This window comes from Falco cherrug, chromosome 10, assembly GCF_023634085.1.
Source record: "Falco cherrug isolate bFalChe1 chromosome 10, bFalChe1.pri, whole genome shotgun sequence".
Taxonomy (NCBI): domain Eukaryota; kingdom Metazoa; phylum Chordata; class Aves; order Falconiformes; family Falconidae; genus Falco; species Falco cherrug.
In genome coordinates this window covers 20,422,323-20,439,190 of record NC_073706.1, presented here as the reverse complement: position 1 = coordinate 20,439,190, position 16,868 = coordinate 20,422,323, and the positions used below count along the sequence as shown (strand labels likewise).

Below are 16,868 nucleotides of genomic sequence, written 5' to 3'. Positions count from 1 at the left end.
GTAGTAGCTGCTCCTCCAGTGTGCAGGTTCATCATCATCACAGCCCGTTAATCAAATAATATTGCAGTAACCAAGCATGGGAAAATATAGAACAAATAGTAGCGAGGGGAAGACAAAGACTAAGCTTAATGATAAAAGAGAACATGACAAAGCAACTTAAAGGGAATAAAAAAGGCAGAAAGGAAAAAGAAAGAAGAAGAAATCATGCATGGTGGTTTGTATTCTATATGAATGACTGAATGAACATGTGATCATGTAATCTGTGGGCTAGCTAGGACTCTAAAAGGAAAAAAAGTAAGTGAACTGAACGACAGTATCATTAATAAACTCCTCAATCGTGGATGTACCAGATGCATCTTCTAGTGAAGCCAAAATGAAACCAACCAGAAGAAAAATGAGGCAGCATTTTAAATTTAAAGATAATAAATTATGATTTTCTATTAGCTAACTAAAAGGCACAAATATATTCTGAAAGCTATGCCTTGCATCAAAAGCCCTTTTTCAATCCTATTGAATGTTGCATGCTGCAAGAATCCCACATGATCATCTGACAGCCTACAATGCTAACAACGTGCAGCTGCCTTGGCGTCATCAAGCACAAATTTCCACAGCATCAAGAATCTGCATAATTGAAATAGTAACAAGGCATGCACAATCAGGAAAACACATTTCTAAGGAATATTTCCTATCTTCTGATAAACAATATTATAAAACAAGGAGATGGTGTAAAGGACTATTTATGTAAGCAGTATGTCCTTAAAGAGAAAGTAGCCTTAGGAATCTTACTGTCATTGGCTAAGAAAAAAGTAGACGGTAGATGAAGAAAATGTATAAAATCCACACTAAAATGGGACCTTTCACATACAGGGAATGATCTGTAAAAGCCTTGAGTTGTTTAGCGGGTTTCATGAAACATTAGGTTACTAAAAATAAGCTCAAAGTAAAAAAAGAAAAAAACCACCTTTTGAATGCTCTTTTCGGTATAAAACCATTACACAGCACATGTTGCAAGACATTCTTCTGAACAAAGACAGTGTCAGGGGTTAAGTATTCATGAATCATAAGCAGTGCAAAACATGCTGCTAGGTTGACTTTAAAATACCTACAAAACTATTTCAGATAGAAACAAGTATGAGCAAGTTTGCTTTTCCTAATTTTTTACTAGCCAGCTACTGTTACCACTGGTCTTGTACAGAGTCTGGTCACTAAAGCACTCAGCACAGTGAGACCGGATCTGCTTCAGTGCCATTAAAAATCCAGCAAGGGGAGGAGGAAACTAAAGAAAAATTGGCGTGACCTTTGTATATAAGGCTCTGAACAAAGACAAGGATGATGATATCAGGACACCAATGGACAGCCTCCAAACTCCAGATCTTCTGTGTATCACAGATTATCCTTTTGGTGACTTTCCAACTCTGAGGGATGCAACTTTGTGTTACTGCTGAAGTTGTGATGGAATTACATCATCCAAACTACAGAGTATTTAAACACTACACATGAATTAAAACTACCACAATGGTGACTTTCTGAGCAACAGATGATCTCCGTAAGTAACACCAGCTTTTGAATACTGTCTCTCAACTTATTATTATTTACTATATAAGTCAGAAATTGCTTTTTCTTACAATTAATACCCCTTCTAGGGAAAGGATATAATAAGTGCCTATTTCTTGAGAAAGCTGAACACACTCCTGTCCAGGGATATCAATGTGGGATGGAATATGTAATGCCCAGAGCCCACACACTTGCAGTGAAGCCCTCCATCAATGTCCTAATGTTATAGAAACTGGCTGAACCTACAAGCATACTGGCTTATTTTCTTCATTTCACCACTCATATTTTCAAGGTGGGGCTCCATACTTTATCCACTGAAGAGCCAAGAGTAAAGCTATCTCCAGCCTTTCTCTTAATACACGGTCAAATTAATAAAACCCATTTCTTTCAAGTTTCCCTGTAAACAATCAATAGCTTAATAGAAGTCAGAAGGCTACTTTTGAGAACCCAAGCACAGAAAGTGTTTGGTTCAAAGAACACCCCTCTGCTCCCCTACACAAATCCCACACTCAGCTCAATTCATTAAAATAACAAATTCAGAAGCCTGTTAGCTAGGCACCTCATCAAACCTTGCTCTGATTCTGTCATTTTTGTTGACAAAACCAAATAAATCCATAATATCATTCCTTAAAACACTGAAGGCTTAAGTTCCAAAAGCAGTGCTCAAGAAAATTTGGGATCATAGAATCACTAAGGTTGGAAAATACCTTCGAGATGAACAAGTCCAACTGTTGACCCAGCACTGCCAAGCCTGCCACTTAACCATGCTCCTAAGCACCACTTCTATGCATTTCTTCAAAAACCCCAGGGACGGTGACCCCACCACCCCCTGGGCAGCCTGTCCCAGTGCCTGACCACCCTCCCAGTGACGACATTTTCCCTGACACCCACCCTGAACCTCCCCTGGTGCCACCTGAGGCCATTCCCTCTTGTCCTGTTGCTGTTCCCTGGGAGCAGAGACCAACCCCCGCAGCCCACAGCCCCCGCCAGGCAGCTGTCGGGAGCCATCAGGTCCCCCCTGACCCCCAGCCCCTTCCCCAGCTTTGTTCTCCCTCTCTGGACACGCTCCAGCCCCTCCATGACCCCTGGCATGAGGGGCCCAGAGCTGAGCCCAGGGCTCGAGGGGCAGCCGCCCCAGTGCCCAGCACAGGGGGACAGGCACTGGCCCTGCTGGCCATGCTGGTTCGGCTACCAGCCAGGAGGCTGCTGGCCGCCGTGGCCACCTGGGCACACTGCTGGCTCACATCCAGCCAGCCATCAACCAGCACCCCAAGATCAATTCACCTGATCAACGTCAGCCATCTACACCTAAACACAAGTCACAGCGCCCTTTCACAGTCACCTAATGAAACAGGCATTAAAACAGGCATTAGCAAGTCACACACCTTCCTAATGTAGAGGTCTATGACTGTTCAGATTAAAAGTACAAAAACCAGCTATGATTTTCTTATCATGTACAGCACATTTATTGCATAAACTACCCAGTTTTAAACTTCAATTTAGACATTGAAAATGGGAATACTAAACTGCCAAAATTTTACAAAGTTTTGTGTTTTACGTGCAAGGGGGAGGGGAAAGGGAGGGGAAGGAGAAGCACAATATGAATTTTTGGTAATAAAATATACAAACTGATCCCTATTACTTGACCTACGTAAATACTTGTATTTACAGCTTACTAATATACTTTAGTCTTGTGCTACATAAGAACTCCATCACAGACTGTAAAGCAAAAATGTAGGTTTGAAAACATCAGACGTGTAGCCATTTCTTCTCATTTACATGCTAGCAGAAGGGGACCTGCAATAATCTTATGGTATGAGCAGTTCAAACTTGTTTAAAGCAATCACAGAAAGCAAATTGATTCTCTACACGCACCCCAGTGTTGCAGAGCTAAGAACCAGCAGCAGAAAAAGGATGGAAATAAACACGCACACAGAAATGAACCGAACTTGCAACCTCCACACCACTTTTCTCCCAGCAAACTCACTTTTGCATCCCTGAGAGAAAGGGGTGGAAGAGGGGGAAAGATGTTTAACCCCTGGCTGTTTGCAATATTGCTTTTTGTTTGCTTTGCCATGACAGAGTTCTTTTATCTCAATGTCAGACTGGACCTCTCCACTGAAGACATGCTGAAGGTCTGTTCACAGTCTACCTGATCTTGGCAGGCAAAGTGCTGCCAAATGTAAAAGTAGGTCAAAATTTCTCACAACGAGCCTTCCTGGCAGCATATGTTTCATCCTGAAGGCGTTGTAAATAACTTAGCAAGAGAATGCACACAGGTTATAGCTACCAGTGACAAAGGCGACATGAAATTACAAGCCCGTTCAGAGGTCTGAGCTCAAGCAACAGCAATAGGCATTTCTTCACAGATGCTTTGAGTACAGTTTCTGGGTTTCTGGCTCTTGAATGAGGCTGAACAGTCCCTGCTATCTGCGACACACTGAATTTCCATGAGTAAAATCCTTAAAGCCCATTTCTGTCCCACCTCAAACTGAAATTAAACAGCATCCATTCCAGAGATGAGTTTTCAGAATATTACTAGTTCCATATATTATGGTAATTAAATGAGTAATTTTAAAATCAATAGCTCATTACTTAAATAGGGCACACATTACTTTGACTTTGGACTGTGTTAAGTCCAAGATTCATTGCATACAAAGTTAAATGCAAAATACATGCTATCAAGTGGAGACTAGTTCCGCATGAAGTACAATCTTAAATACAGAAACTTCAGGCCAAAAAATCGGTCAGTCTGAAATCCCTTGTGCTTTATCCAAACACTAAATATTGGAAACATACTTGTGCATCGGTTCATGTAGCTTCTCTAACACATCAAGGCTCAAGAATTGTGCAGAGCTGTTAGATTTTCCGTAACTGTATAGTATAGACTTACTGATGGAGAAAGAGAAATAAAGGGATTTACCCATGGTCAGAGACACACCTGAGACTTGAACTCAGCACTGTTACACTCAACATAACAACCATAATTTGTGCAGACTTTTCAAGAGAGCAAGAATTTCTACTTTGCTAACAGCCCCTTACAACAATATTTGAGGAAGGAAGTAGAAATGTCAAGTCCTTCACAAAATCTGTATGAAGAAAATAAAGGCTAAAGCACAGGTTCCTGATTGAGGCAAAACCATGAAACCTAGTTTCCATTTCACAACTAGAATAACTACACCCACCCTGTCTTAAAAGCATGACTTACTCCAGAAGTTAAAATACTACATTACAGAGATGGAAACTATCAGGACCACAGAATATGTTTAGGCAAGTTTGTATCATGTGTATCATTAGTCATTTCTGAAAAACAGCAGAGCACACACCAATGGAAATGCTCATTATCTGGAAACAGAAACGGCTATTTGGTATATTGTCGATCTCTCCCTAAGGCAGAGAAAAAATGAATTTAAATAGGAATTATTTTCCTGATTCTCTCCAAGCATGCATCCCCTAGAAACATAACCCAAGTCTAACCTTTTCAGCTTTAAAAAGCTGGACTACAGCCTTCCAAGGCAGAAAAGTTATCTAACAGATCACACGTGAGATTCACACCACCCAAGTTATAATAAAACAAGTAGCCTTCTTAGCTCACAAACCATTCGGTCAGATTGGCTTGCTCTATCCTGCAGTGAGAAGCTATTATCTTCAAGTTCACTTCTTTCAGTTGGCCAAGTAAAATCCAAATCTCTTCATCAGATCTCTTTTATGGCCTCTCCTCAGTGCTCTTGCAATTACAATCTCTTTGAGACATCTACTGAATTCACAGGTAGCTGCATGTTAGAAGGATCAAATCACAGCCCAACAATATAAGGGAATGCCCTTTTTTATACTTTGCCAAATGCAATAAAACAATATCTAAATCATTCTATAAATTTACATACGATGTCTGAAAGCAGTTGCACTAATTCCTTTCAGGCTAGAATAGTTAATTTATGGTGGTTACTTTCAAGCCCATAGAAGGGCATTCAGGAAATCTATTCAAGAAGAGCTCTTTACTGGATGTCCTGAAAGTCAATCCCTGTTAGAAGCACATAAAGAATGTTCCCTCCAAACACTTCCCTTTTTGGAGGAAGTTACCTGTCATGATACCTGCAAAATGAAAATGATGCTTACAGCAAATCTTATTGTACGTTTTAACAGATTTCCAGTGGAAAAAACTTTTGCTGTCATTGCTGGAAGGGATCAGCCTTACTATTTAGAGTCATCTATTGTAACAACTCCAGGAAAACTGGCTAATCCCAGTAAGTAAGGCCTTCAAGATTAAAGAAGGCTCTGCATGTGATTGCTCAGGTTTCTCAGGCATTGATCATCCGGACGTAGGTCTTACAGAAGAGCTTTCACAGCTCTTGTGCAACTTGTGGGACCACAATCGCTTGTTTATATACAGTCTTAAGAGAAATGATATTAAAATTGTTATTAAAAATCATGAGCTTAAAAAAAGAAAAGCTTTATTTCTCTATCTTAATTAATTTGTATTTTAAAAATAAAGAGTCAAATCAAGTACCACACACGACGAAGCAAATCTCAACATGAAACATTCAGGCAGGGGTCCTTCTAGTATAGAACATGGGAGTTTTATAATGCAGAGTCCTTCAAACCATTTCAGTCATGTTTGTATTTTGGGCTACAGCACATTCCACTTACACCTGATACTTAGTAGCAATTTTCAGTTGTAATTCTCAAGAATTTGGGCAGTATAAGCCTGCACTATGAAAATATTAATATTCATTGCTCACACTATGAGCCTTGAACAAACAGACTATACAAACACATACACATGTTTTAAGTAAATAGAATATTTATCCACCTGACTTTTTAGGTTTGTATTTTTTACCCCAAACCAGCTGCAGTTCCAGCCCCTGCTATTGCCACCAAACCATACAGAATTTTCTCCCTGTGTCTTAATATATAAATTATTTATACAAAAGGAATGATAATAATAATGACAGTAATAACAATAACAATAATAATAATAATAATAATAATAGCAGCTATTATTCTATATAGGGTTTTTTTAATCAATTTCCAAGATTTTTTGCCAAAGATGGTCAGCATCATCACAGACAACCACAGAAACACAGAAAAGAATGTGTTCAGGGTTAACAAATAGGACAAGTAACAAAGGTAGAACCAGGGAAGTAAATCCAGATCTAAGATAATGGTATGAGTGCACAAAAACATAACTATATGTAACAACAAAGGTTTTTTTCAGCTGATGCAGCATCTGAACTAGTCCATAAAGCTTGCTAATCAATCTCTGTGCATAGCTCAGAGTTAGCATCAGACAGGACTTTGACTTATTTTTCCTTCCTTTTTAGAGAGAGCCACCAGAACATACGCACAACCGTGCTGGGCTGGACATGTCCTTGGAGCCCAGCGTCCTGTCTCCGCCAAGGGCCAAAAGCAGAGAAGGACGTATGAGACAGACAAGCACATTTGGTGCTTCCCCAAAGTACTCCAGCAGCTCCCAAACAAGCTGTGCAACTTGTTCTTTGTCTTACTGAAAACCATTGTACACTGTATTCCCATCTTCTTCTACAGTTTTACCACCACACCTTGGCACGTGCAAATTCCATGGTAATACAGGGGATTATATCCACCTTCTTCAGGATCTCTCAATCCATGTTTCTGTAACACACTTTAGTCATGCTTTCAGTAAAACCACACACAAAAAAAAAGTGTTTTATTAATGCTTTCAAAATGTGTTACAAGCCCTTTAAGGTAGCAGTTTGGCATTACATGTCTTTATAACAAATTATTAAACTCACTATACACTTCAGTATCGTAACTTGATTTGCTCACTCAGCCATTCAGAGAGTCTAAGCATACTAAAGTCTAAACATAAATAACTTATGAAATAGGGGAAAGAGACTGGTGATTTCAGGACTAGTGATAACCATAAGTTTCAAATGAGTTTCAAGAGCTCCCTTAGGGTATCCACCACACCATTTGCTAGGATGAGCAGGAGGAATTATCACCCTCCTGTCCTGCCTGCCTTGGAAAGTAAACACAGCTCAAACCACAAGAAGTCTGTGCAAGCCTGACTGTTCATTTCAGCTTTACAGATGTCAAGTATTTCACTTAAAATTCTGCATTGTACGGAAGTGGACAGTGTGTCAATCATCAGTGTTAAAATTCCTGTAAAAATTTGATGACACTTTTGTATAAGGCATGTTACAAATAAGTTTCAAGTTCTGTCTCAGAACAAATGAGGTATTCACACAGGCATAGAGGAAAGTTTTTCTGAAAACATTTTCCCATTTTTTTTCCTCTTCAAGAGCTTTAAAAACACAATATAGAGTGAGAAACATTGATTTTCTAGGATTTTACTGAAAAGGCATTAAGTGGGGATTTCAACTGGAGTTTAACTTTCACATAACCCTTTAAAAAGCCCAACTCATCATATTATTTTGCAATCTCATTAACATAAAAAAGGAGGTGGCAACTCTACCTTTTTTCTGAAATATATTCTCCCCTCTCTCCATTTCTCTAATTACACTAAAGCCCTGAAGTTATTTTAAGCCTACCCCAAATTTTATTTACTTTTCTGCAAAACAGCTTGGGAAATGTCCATTTTAAGACATTCTTGTCTAACAGTACCATCATTTTCAGCAATTTTGTCAAAGTATGGCCCGTTTAGCACACAGCTTTAGTAGCAGTGAAAAATCACTGACTTTACAGACACCAGCTGATGAAGAGAAAGAGCTCTGCTTTATTTAAACTGGCTGTTATTCTTCTTAATTAAGTGAATGTTGAACTGGAACCTCTCCTTATTGCCCCCATTCCTTTGATGTTCAGCTATAGCTTGCTGATTGCACTGCTGTGTGCTCTCTGGAAACATGGAGCTTTTATTTTCTAAGTACTGGAGATGGGGTAAAAATTCAACTCAATTGAGTAACTAACTTCAGATGTGTAGAGTTTAATTTTAAGTGTATTTCAGAATTTATGACATTTGAAGAGTTTACAGCAGAGGTATTAAACCACCTCTGCTATAGCTACAACTGTTAAACCTGACAGTGCTACACTGTCAGTCTTTGCAGATGCTAGTTTAATAGAGCACACAATCTACTCAATACCAGCACTAGTTTTCAATTGTAGCATCAAAGTCTTAATTCTGAGACCTGTTATCTGTGTCCAACATGCTGCTTTTGTTTTATTTAAAAAATAGAGAAATGAGATGACACACAGGCAACAGTCTTTTCTCTAACTATGCAGCTACCATTATTTCCTAGTGCACATATTTAACCTGACATCCACTACTCTGCCGTTCACAATTCTGCTGTGAAATCAGTTGTAGTACAATGCTTTAAGGCAAATCTTTAAATCTATTAAAACAAATCTTTTGTTGATATATTTTAGTTTAAATTAAGCCTTCATTAGCCATTATTTCTCTAGAACATGGGATGAAATTTTACGTCACAGAGAGCAGGCACCCCCAGCAATATCACCAGCTATTCAATTGGTATATCTGCCAATCATTCAAAATCAAGCATCCCCACCTGCACGCCAAAACCTCTGAGGACGGAGCTAGCATCTGTCTCTTGGCTCAGCAAAAGAATAATAGTTTCAAAAGACTTGGATAAAGAATTGCTCTGTCTGCCAGGTTCTTGGCATTCATCAGCAATACAAGGTATGGGTTCAAGTCAAAGCAGTCTAACACACATGGGACTCAAGCCCAGATCTTCTTTATTCCAGGTGAAGACCTGCCACCAGCGATTGCTTGCTCTTTAGCAGGTCCCTCTTTGTAGGGTTTGACCCCACTCAATTTATAAAGAAGTACAATTCCAGCGCATCTGTTCTGTCCCAAGACAAAACAAGACATCCTCCTCCCACCAACCTTATGTTTTGCACAATGGAAGTGACCAGCTTTACTTTCTGATCTGTCAATAGTTTCTTCTTTTAAGAGGAAAAAAAGACCTATGCTGCCTGCCAGTCACCCTTACAATTTGCCTTGTAGATCAAATTCTGTAAATGCAACATATTTATGAAAATCTGGCTGGAAAAAGGAGAAAAGAAAAAAAAAAAAAAAAAAGTGGTTTAAATCATTGCTCTGGTTTAAATCATTGCTCCCACTGGAGGAAAGCCCACAGCACGAGCTCAACAGTTATTTGTTCCTTTTGGTCTGCCAAAACTTAAAAATGCATCACTTAAAATCAGAGGCACCATATGTCAGCTTTTGCTCATCTAGTGATTAGGTGAGAGGAAGGCAGCCAAAGGTGTAGTGGGGCAGGGAATTAAAGGCCACATAGAGGAAGCTAAGTCATCATCGTGGAGGCTAGGAGACAGGACTATAAACCAGTAATTGTTAGAAACTTAATCATTCCTCTTTTCCCTGAAAAACAAACAGTTTAGTCTCCTGCTTTCTTCTCTCCTATCCTTGTGTCTAATTGTGTGGCTCCTGTTTCTAACTAACCTGGTATCACACCGTCAAAACTTTTTCTCAAAGTCCTCGCCTTCTGTCATTTCTGCTCCTTTTTCCTATATATTTTTTTAATTTTCTCTATTCTAATTTAGAAAACTTTATTCCTCCCCATGCACAGGACACAGGCTGCTGCTTTCAGTTCTGACATTTAAATCCATCCTGTCCTCCAGTATTGGGTCAGAGGAGTTACAGAGAAAATACTGCTGAGCTTGAGAGTCTCAGTAGCTGTGCAGGTAATGGCACATCTACCAAACCATGGCCCTTGCAATCAGGATCTTCTGTACCCATAGTTACGCAGTTAGGTTTTCACTAGCACTAGAGGTAGATCCTTGAAGCTTCTCCGAAAGAGTATTTTAATTTTAAATTTGGGAAATGCTATATTTTTTTTTCCAGCTTTGGCCTTGGAAAATGTGGGTCTTCCTTTGCTAATACTTTACCGCTAAAAATTTAAGTAAACTTCTAGCCCAGAAAATGTCTGATAAATTTTAGCCATTAGTTTCAAAACCATTAATTGCTAAAAGCAGGTTCTTAGTGAGGTGCTTTAAGCTAACTTCACTATGAAGGCAGCAAACAACTTTTAAATGTAGTTACAAATTCATGGAAACTCCTATCACCCACTGTATAATTTTGCATCTTAGTGTAATTTTAATAAACTTTAATATTGCATCTTCATGCAACTATGCTACATGTTTCAACAGAAAGATACTACAGTTCAGATACATACACCCTTTTAACCTCCTATGTTAGCAATTACTTTAAATATTTCCTGTAGTCACCAACGTAAAAAGCTCAGTTGTGGCAGCACACAACAGCAGGGGAGGCAAAGTGTGAAGTTGTTCATTAGCAAGTAAGATCATTTTCGTTAGAATTTAAATAACTTTAAATGAAAAATATCACATTTTACATCTCCACCTGTTCCACAAAATCTACAATGCCTTAATTACTGCTTAAATATATAGGTAATTTTCCAAATTGTATTAAATTATATTCTTCAAGTTAATGAGGCACCAGGTATTATAAATGAGCTACCTTCATCTTTCTGCCTTGCACATTAAGAGCAGTTCAGCGCTATCAGACTATTATACTCACAGTACAGGAATTAATTCAGGACTGGCACTAGTCAAGACCAACAAAATATCTTTAGAAACAATACACACACACACAAAATATTTCACACTGTTTTCTACAATTTGGTCAGTGCTGACTGTTCTCTATGCACAAAGGAACCAAGAGTATCACATATGCAGAGATCTTAAATCATTAAGATCTCAATGAGCATTCAGATGTAACCACATCACTGTATCATGTGGTTATACCTATACACCTATTGCATTACAACTCTAAGCATACTTAGATATTTTTCCTACCACCTCCTGGACAAAACCTGAGATATGTATGTATGCAAAAAAGTTAAAATACTACTGGCTTTATTCTTTCTATCAAAGGAGACAAAGAATTACGTTTAAAATCTATACCTGCAGCTATGAAGAACTGTAAAATCACCTTCAACTGTTATCAATGTATCCATCCCTAAATAAAGTCACAGAAATCATGAATTTATTGTTAAGAATGAACAGCATCCATTTTAATACCCTTACTCCAGTTCCTGCAAGAGATCAACCGAGCAGTACAAACTTCACAGAAAACATTAGTACAGCGGAATTGGTGCCATCCAACAGAAACCCCAAAAAAGTCAGTTATGTCAATGCAGAAAGACCTATTCTCCATGTAATGATACTTCTCTCAGTGTTTCCCTCACTGTTCCGCAGGCCTAGGGAGAGCCAACCTGAAAATGCGGCAAGTGGGATATAAAACCCAACACATAACAACAGCCCTTACACATTCCTTCAGTTTTTGTAAAGAACCGTTTGCCAGGATTTTGAAGATTGCTGCTGACACCTGCGCACAAGCAAGCGGCACTCTGCAAGCGCACATGCCAGATTCCCTGAAACGTGGAAACAGGGCCACTGCTAAGCATTACCAGGAACAGGTCCCTTAGCTGCCTGTCCAGCACTACACAGAACCATGGAATCACAGAATGGGTTGGGTTGGGAGGGACCTTAAGGATCATCTAGTCCATCCCCACCGCCAGGGGCTGGGGCACCTTCCACCAGACCAGGCTGCTCCAAGCCCCATCCAACCTAGCATGACGTAACTCATGGCTTGCAATGACCAGAATTCTACACAAGGTTTCCATTCATTTTAAATATATATATAAAGAGATGAATAACTGCATTTTTCCAGAAGGAAGACAATCTGTTTATGTAAAACAGCCACACAAAACCAGACAGCAAACCAGATGAAAGTATTTCTGCATCAAATTGAGAGCTTCCACCAAAGAAAGTTAATTACTGTGTAACACACCTAATGCTTAAACTATTAAGACAGCACCATTTACATCACAACTGTGGGACCAAGACTGAGGTATTCAACAGCTTCTGTTCTGTGGGTTAAAAGATAAAAAAAAGAAAAAAAAATAAAAAGCACTACACGGCATGCTGAATTACAGGGGTAGACAGCTTCAGCTGTGCCAAAGAGTCCTCTGAGCTGTCTAGGATTAAAGCTTAGACTGCTCTATCCGACAGTGCAGATGACAACAACAACAGAGAATCGCTGCAAAAAACAGCTGAGAAGAATCTCTCATTTTTCTTAGGTGTTTGCACATAAATCCGCTTTTGAGGAGTTGCTTCTGTCTGCTTCTACACTCATGAGACATGGATGCTGCCACCTGACTCCAAGTAGGAAGTTAATGAATTAAGGTTTTAATGAAGCTTTCTTACACATACCTCCCCAGACTACATAACCCAATTTTCCTCTTTTTCATCATCCAGAAAAACAGAACTAAAACCAGAAGGCAAATCAATTTGGTCTCATCATTAACTTTGTGGCAACAATCCTTTGAAAAAGGTTATTCATTATTACATACTCTCCCATGAACTTCTTAATACTGCTGTAGCCACAGGATGGCAAGAAAAGTCACCAGGAAAACATCTCCCATGCACTGATTAGCAGTGGCTAGCAAAAAAAACAAAAAGAAAAGTGAAAGTCAATTGTACTGTGAAGAAAGGGAAGACAGAATAGGCAGGAAATCTTACATTTATATTGTGTACTTCATAACTGCATTGAAGTTGGCACTCAATTATGCTATTGACTTTTGCTATTTCACTATTCTATTGGAGGTGGGAGGGAGATGATGCAATTATCGCACTAGTAAAAGTTTCCACTGTTATGTTCTAAAGTTTCCAAATCCATGAAGGCAACTGGATCATGGTTTCCACCAAATCAATTCTATAATTCCGTAGTACCTAAATTGCTCATGTTATTTTTGTCTCCAGAGTATGAAAACTAAGTTATCAGTTTATCATCAGCCACATCAAATTTTAAAAGGTGCTAACATTTTACATCTGAAATTAAACAACTAAATAACTTCACATATTTTAATTTGATAACTTAATTTTGTCTTCTGATTTTCATGACTGAACAGTTCACTATCCTGTCTTGAGAGTATTAATGAATTCCCTCACTTCTGTTAGAAAGCAGATAAAAATGTACCATTTTTAAAGGTTTACCATGTTTTTAATTTTTTAAAAAAGAAAGAATTCCAACATCCATTGTACACCTTAGCAATAATTCCTTTTATTAAACTGGAATTTGACATTGATGAAATAATTGATTTAAGGCCTAACTAGACTTGGAAGTGTTTGCTTTGCTGGTCACAATACTGCCCAGCCAGCCTAGACAAGACAGACCCAAACAAACTTTTTTTCCTAACAAACTCAACGGGATCCTTCCCCACCCCAGCTCTCAAAAACCATGTCCCATGGTTGCCTTGACCACTGCTGACCACAATAAAGGGAATACACAAAAATCCAGAGGTGGTCAAAGCAGTCTTACATTATCCCCTCGCAACTTTGATGGCATATCTGCTCTTCAGGACAAGGGGTAATGGTTTTAAACTAAAAGAGGGTAGCTTCAGACCAGATATAAGGAAGAAACGTATTACGATGAGGGTGGTGAAACACTGGAGCAGGTTGCGCAGAGAGGTGGTAGATGCCCCATCCATAGAAAAAAATTCTATGATTCTACGATTTTTCCGTGCCTGCTTTCTGCTCCTCTATGTGGCTCTATGGCACGTCAAGAAAGGACAGCCTCAGGCCATGGCGTCTTCTGGATTCTGACATACGGATGCTGCCTGGGGAACTCTGCCCATCTACATGCCACCTCAGCCTCCACAGCTGCAGCCCAGGACAAATGCCCAGGGACATGTATTTACTCCTCTTCATCCCACAGGAGCTCCTGTTAGCGTAAGAAACTTCACCCTCTCTCACATGTATGCCATTGCACAAAGTCTGTCCTTCCCTTCAACATTTGTTCATCTGCATCATATTAGAGGAAACTGAGTGAAAGTAATTAGTTCTTAAAAGGTTTTAATAAAATAGTAAAGGAATTCATCTAAAGGAATGTCAGCAGTAGCAGTGCATGACAGCTGCAAGAGACAACATCATCTTTGCATAACAGAATTAATGTATCCCATCAGCATTTAAAGCAGAAAATACATTAGACCTGGTAGACTCAAATATTATATTTCTATGATATTTAATGTCTATTTGTACTTGCAAGCAGGCCTTTCTACATATTAGTAAGTATACTACCCATCTTCCTGAAGTATTAACATATGGATAACTGATCTCTTATGCAAAACTGAAATAGGATTTAATGAACCTCCATTACTCAAGCTGCACATTTTCCTAAAGCTGAAAAATGCCAAGTACAATGTATTTTCCTGCATGTGAGTAAGCCCATTAATACAGATTTCTGAACAGAATGTTTCTACTCAGCAGTTTTGGCCCTTTGGAAGGGGGAAGGAAAAAGAGTAGGGAGCAGACACTTCCCTTCACTCCCCCACATCATCACCAGAAAGGAACTGGATCAGCTTTGTTAATATTTTGGTTTCAAAGCTATTAGTACATAGGCACAATTGCTTCTGACAAATGTTTATTAATCTGTTTTACTATATTCTTCCCCTACTTTGATAGGAAATGATACAAGAGAAAGTAATCAAAGCAGTATACATTTGGAAATATCAAGAATTGCTGTTAGTCTGACATTGTGTTTGCCTTTTTTAACAATTCCCCTCCCTGAAGAAGTCCATGCTAGGAATTAAACCTGTACGTACTAACAAGACATACTAATCTCCTAGCCAGATTCTTAAATGCAAATTCTTTTTCTCTAGCAGCAATACATAAGCACCAGTAAAATTACCATTTAGATGTGCAAAAAGCTGATTTGTAGCCTCAGTCATATATCTGAAACACAACTTTGTGTGCTATTAGGGTTTTAGGACAGCAAGTCCTCAAACTATTTTGTTTAGGAAAAAAGTATCATGTTTATGTTTATAAAGGATGAAAAAGGAAGTTTACCTTTCATCATGGCATATGTTCTGTAAATAAATCATTACAATAAATTATTATATGCACCTCAGAGAAACAAGTTTTTTTGTTTTCCAGCAACTAATTAGGTCTGGAAACTTGGACACCAAAACCTTTTTTTTTTTTTTTTTTTTTTAGTTTTCCAAGTGTTATTTTATAAAAACTCTAAAATTTTTGCTACTTAAAAGTATGTTAAGCAAGTCTATCTTTGCACTGTATTTCTTGGAATTTCCCCTTAATTCTATCCTCTCCTACCCTTCCCTCTCCACTTCCATGATTACTCTTCAAAACGGGTCCACTGGGTTTCAGATTCTCTGTGGAAACTAACCTTCAGTTTTCTTCAAAACTTCGCTTTACTCAGAAGCTACCAGAACTCTGTTGATTTTCCTCTTACTGCTCAGATATCGATGCCTGGATCAGGAACAATTGCAGACACACTTTATACCTAATTTCTCAATAATAAGACTGTACAAAAATTATCATTTCATCTGATAAAGTCTCCTGCTCAGCTGTAGTCCTGAATGAGATAATGTAAAATTTTTTGAGAGCTTTGCTGTTGCACTATACAAGCCCAATACCTTAGAAGGAAAAAAAAAACAAACAAACAAACAGCAACCTCCCCCACTTCCCCCCAAAACTCATTCACACTTTCTGTGACTTCCCAAAAGTAGAGAGCATAATCTGTTCGTCCCCAACAGCTCACTGGTTAAAATACATACTTAAGCACCACTGAGACCAGGTTCATGCCCTTGGTCTGAGCCATCCTGCTTTCAAAACAACCTTTCTAAACAACAGGGTACTGCCTGTTTCAGAAAGGCAGATGGCATTGTTCACTCCCAAGAATGGACCTGAATTTTCTTGGGAAAAGGACAACAAAAAATCCAAACGCTATAGAATCAGTAGCTACCTCCTCCCACCCCCCCCCCCCAGCCCCAAATAATAAAAATAAATAAAAACTAAAAAATGAAGAAAGCTTCACAGAACTGACATTTTCTAATGAAAAAATCTCTTGTTAAAAAGTAGCAGTACGTTTCCAAGTGGGACTATCTGGTATCTCTTAGGCAACGTGCTGTGGCCATAGCTTCTAGCTGTACAGAAACAACCCATCCATTAATGCTGAAACACAGAGACAAAGCTATGAATTTTACAGAATAATGATCACTCACAGAGTCTTGCAACAGGCAACTCTGCTCACTGGAAATGTAACCGGTAACCAGTGAGTTTACCCTGCAGAACAGGTATGTGTTTCCAGACTAACAGCTTCTCTTGACAACTTTATCATTATTCAGCTGTCCAGTCAATCACATCATTGTCCAACAGTGCAAAGCTCTGGTAACTTGGCTGATCATGGCAGGAGAATATGCAAGATGCTCAAATGGGGTTCTTCTATTTCTAAATCACAGCAGCAAGAGCCGATGCCCCATAGCACACCAGATACAGTAACAGGAAGATTCAAGCCA

At 38.9% G+C, this 16,868-nt stretch overlaps 1 protein-coding gene across 8 annotated transcripts in view; it reads right to left on the bottom strand.

The window, feature by feature from the left end:
- Positions 1-16,868, bottom strand: part of SHANK2 (SH3 and multiple ankyrin repeat domains 2) — a 353,665-nt gene that overhangs the window by 140,750 nt on the left and 196,047 nt on the right. The window lies entirely within an intron of this gene.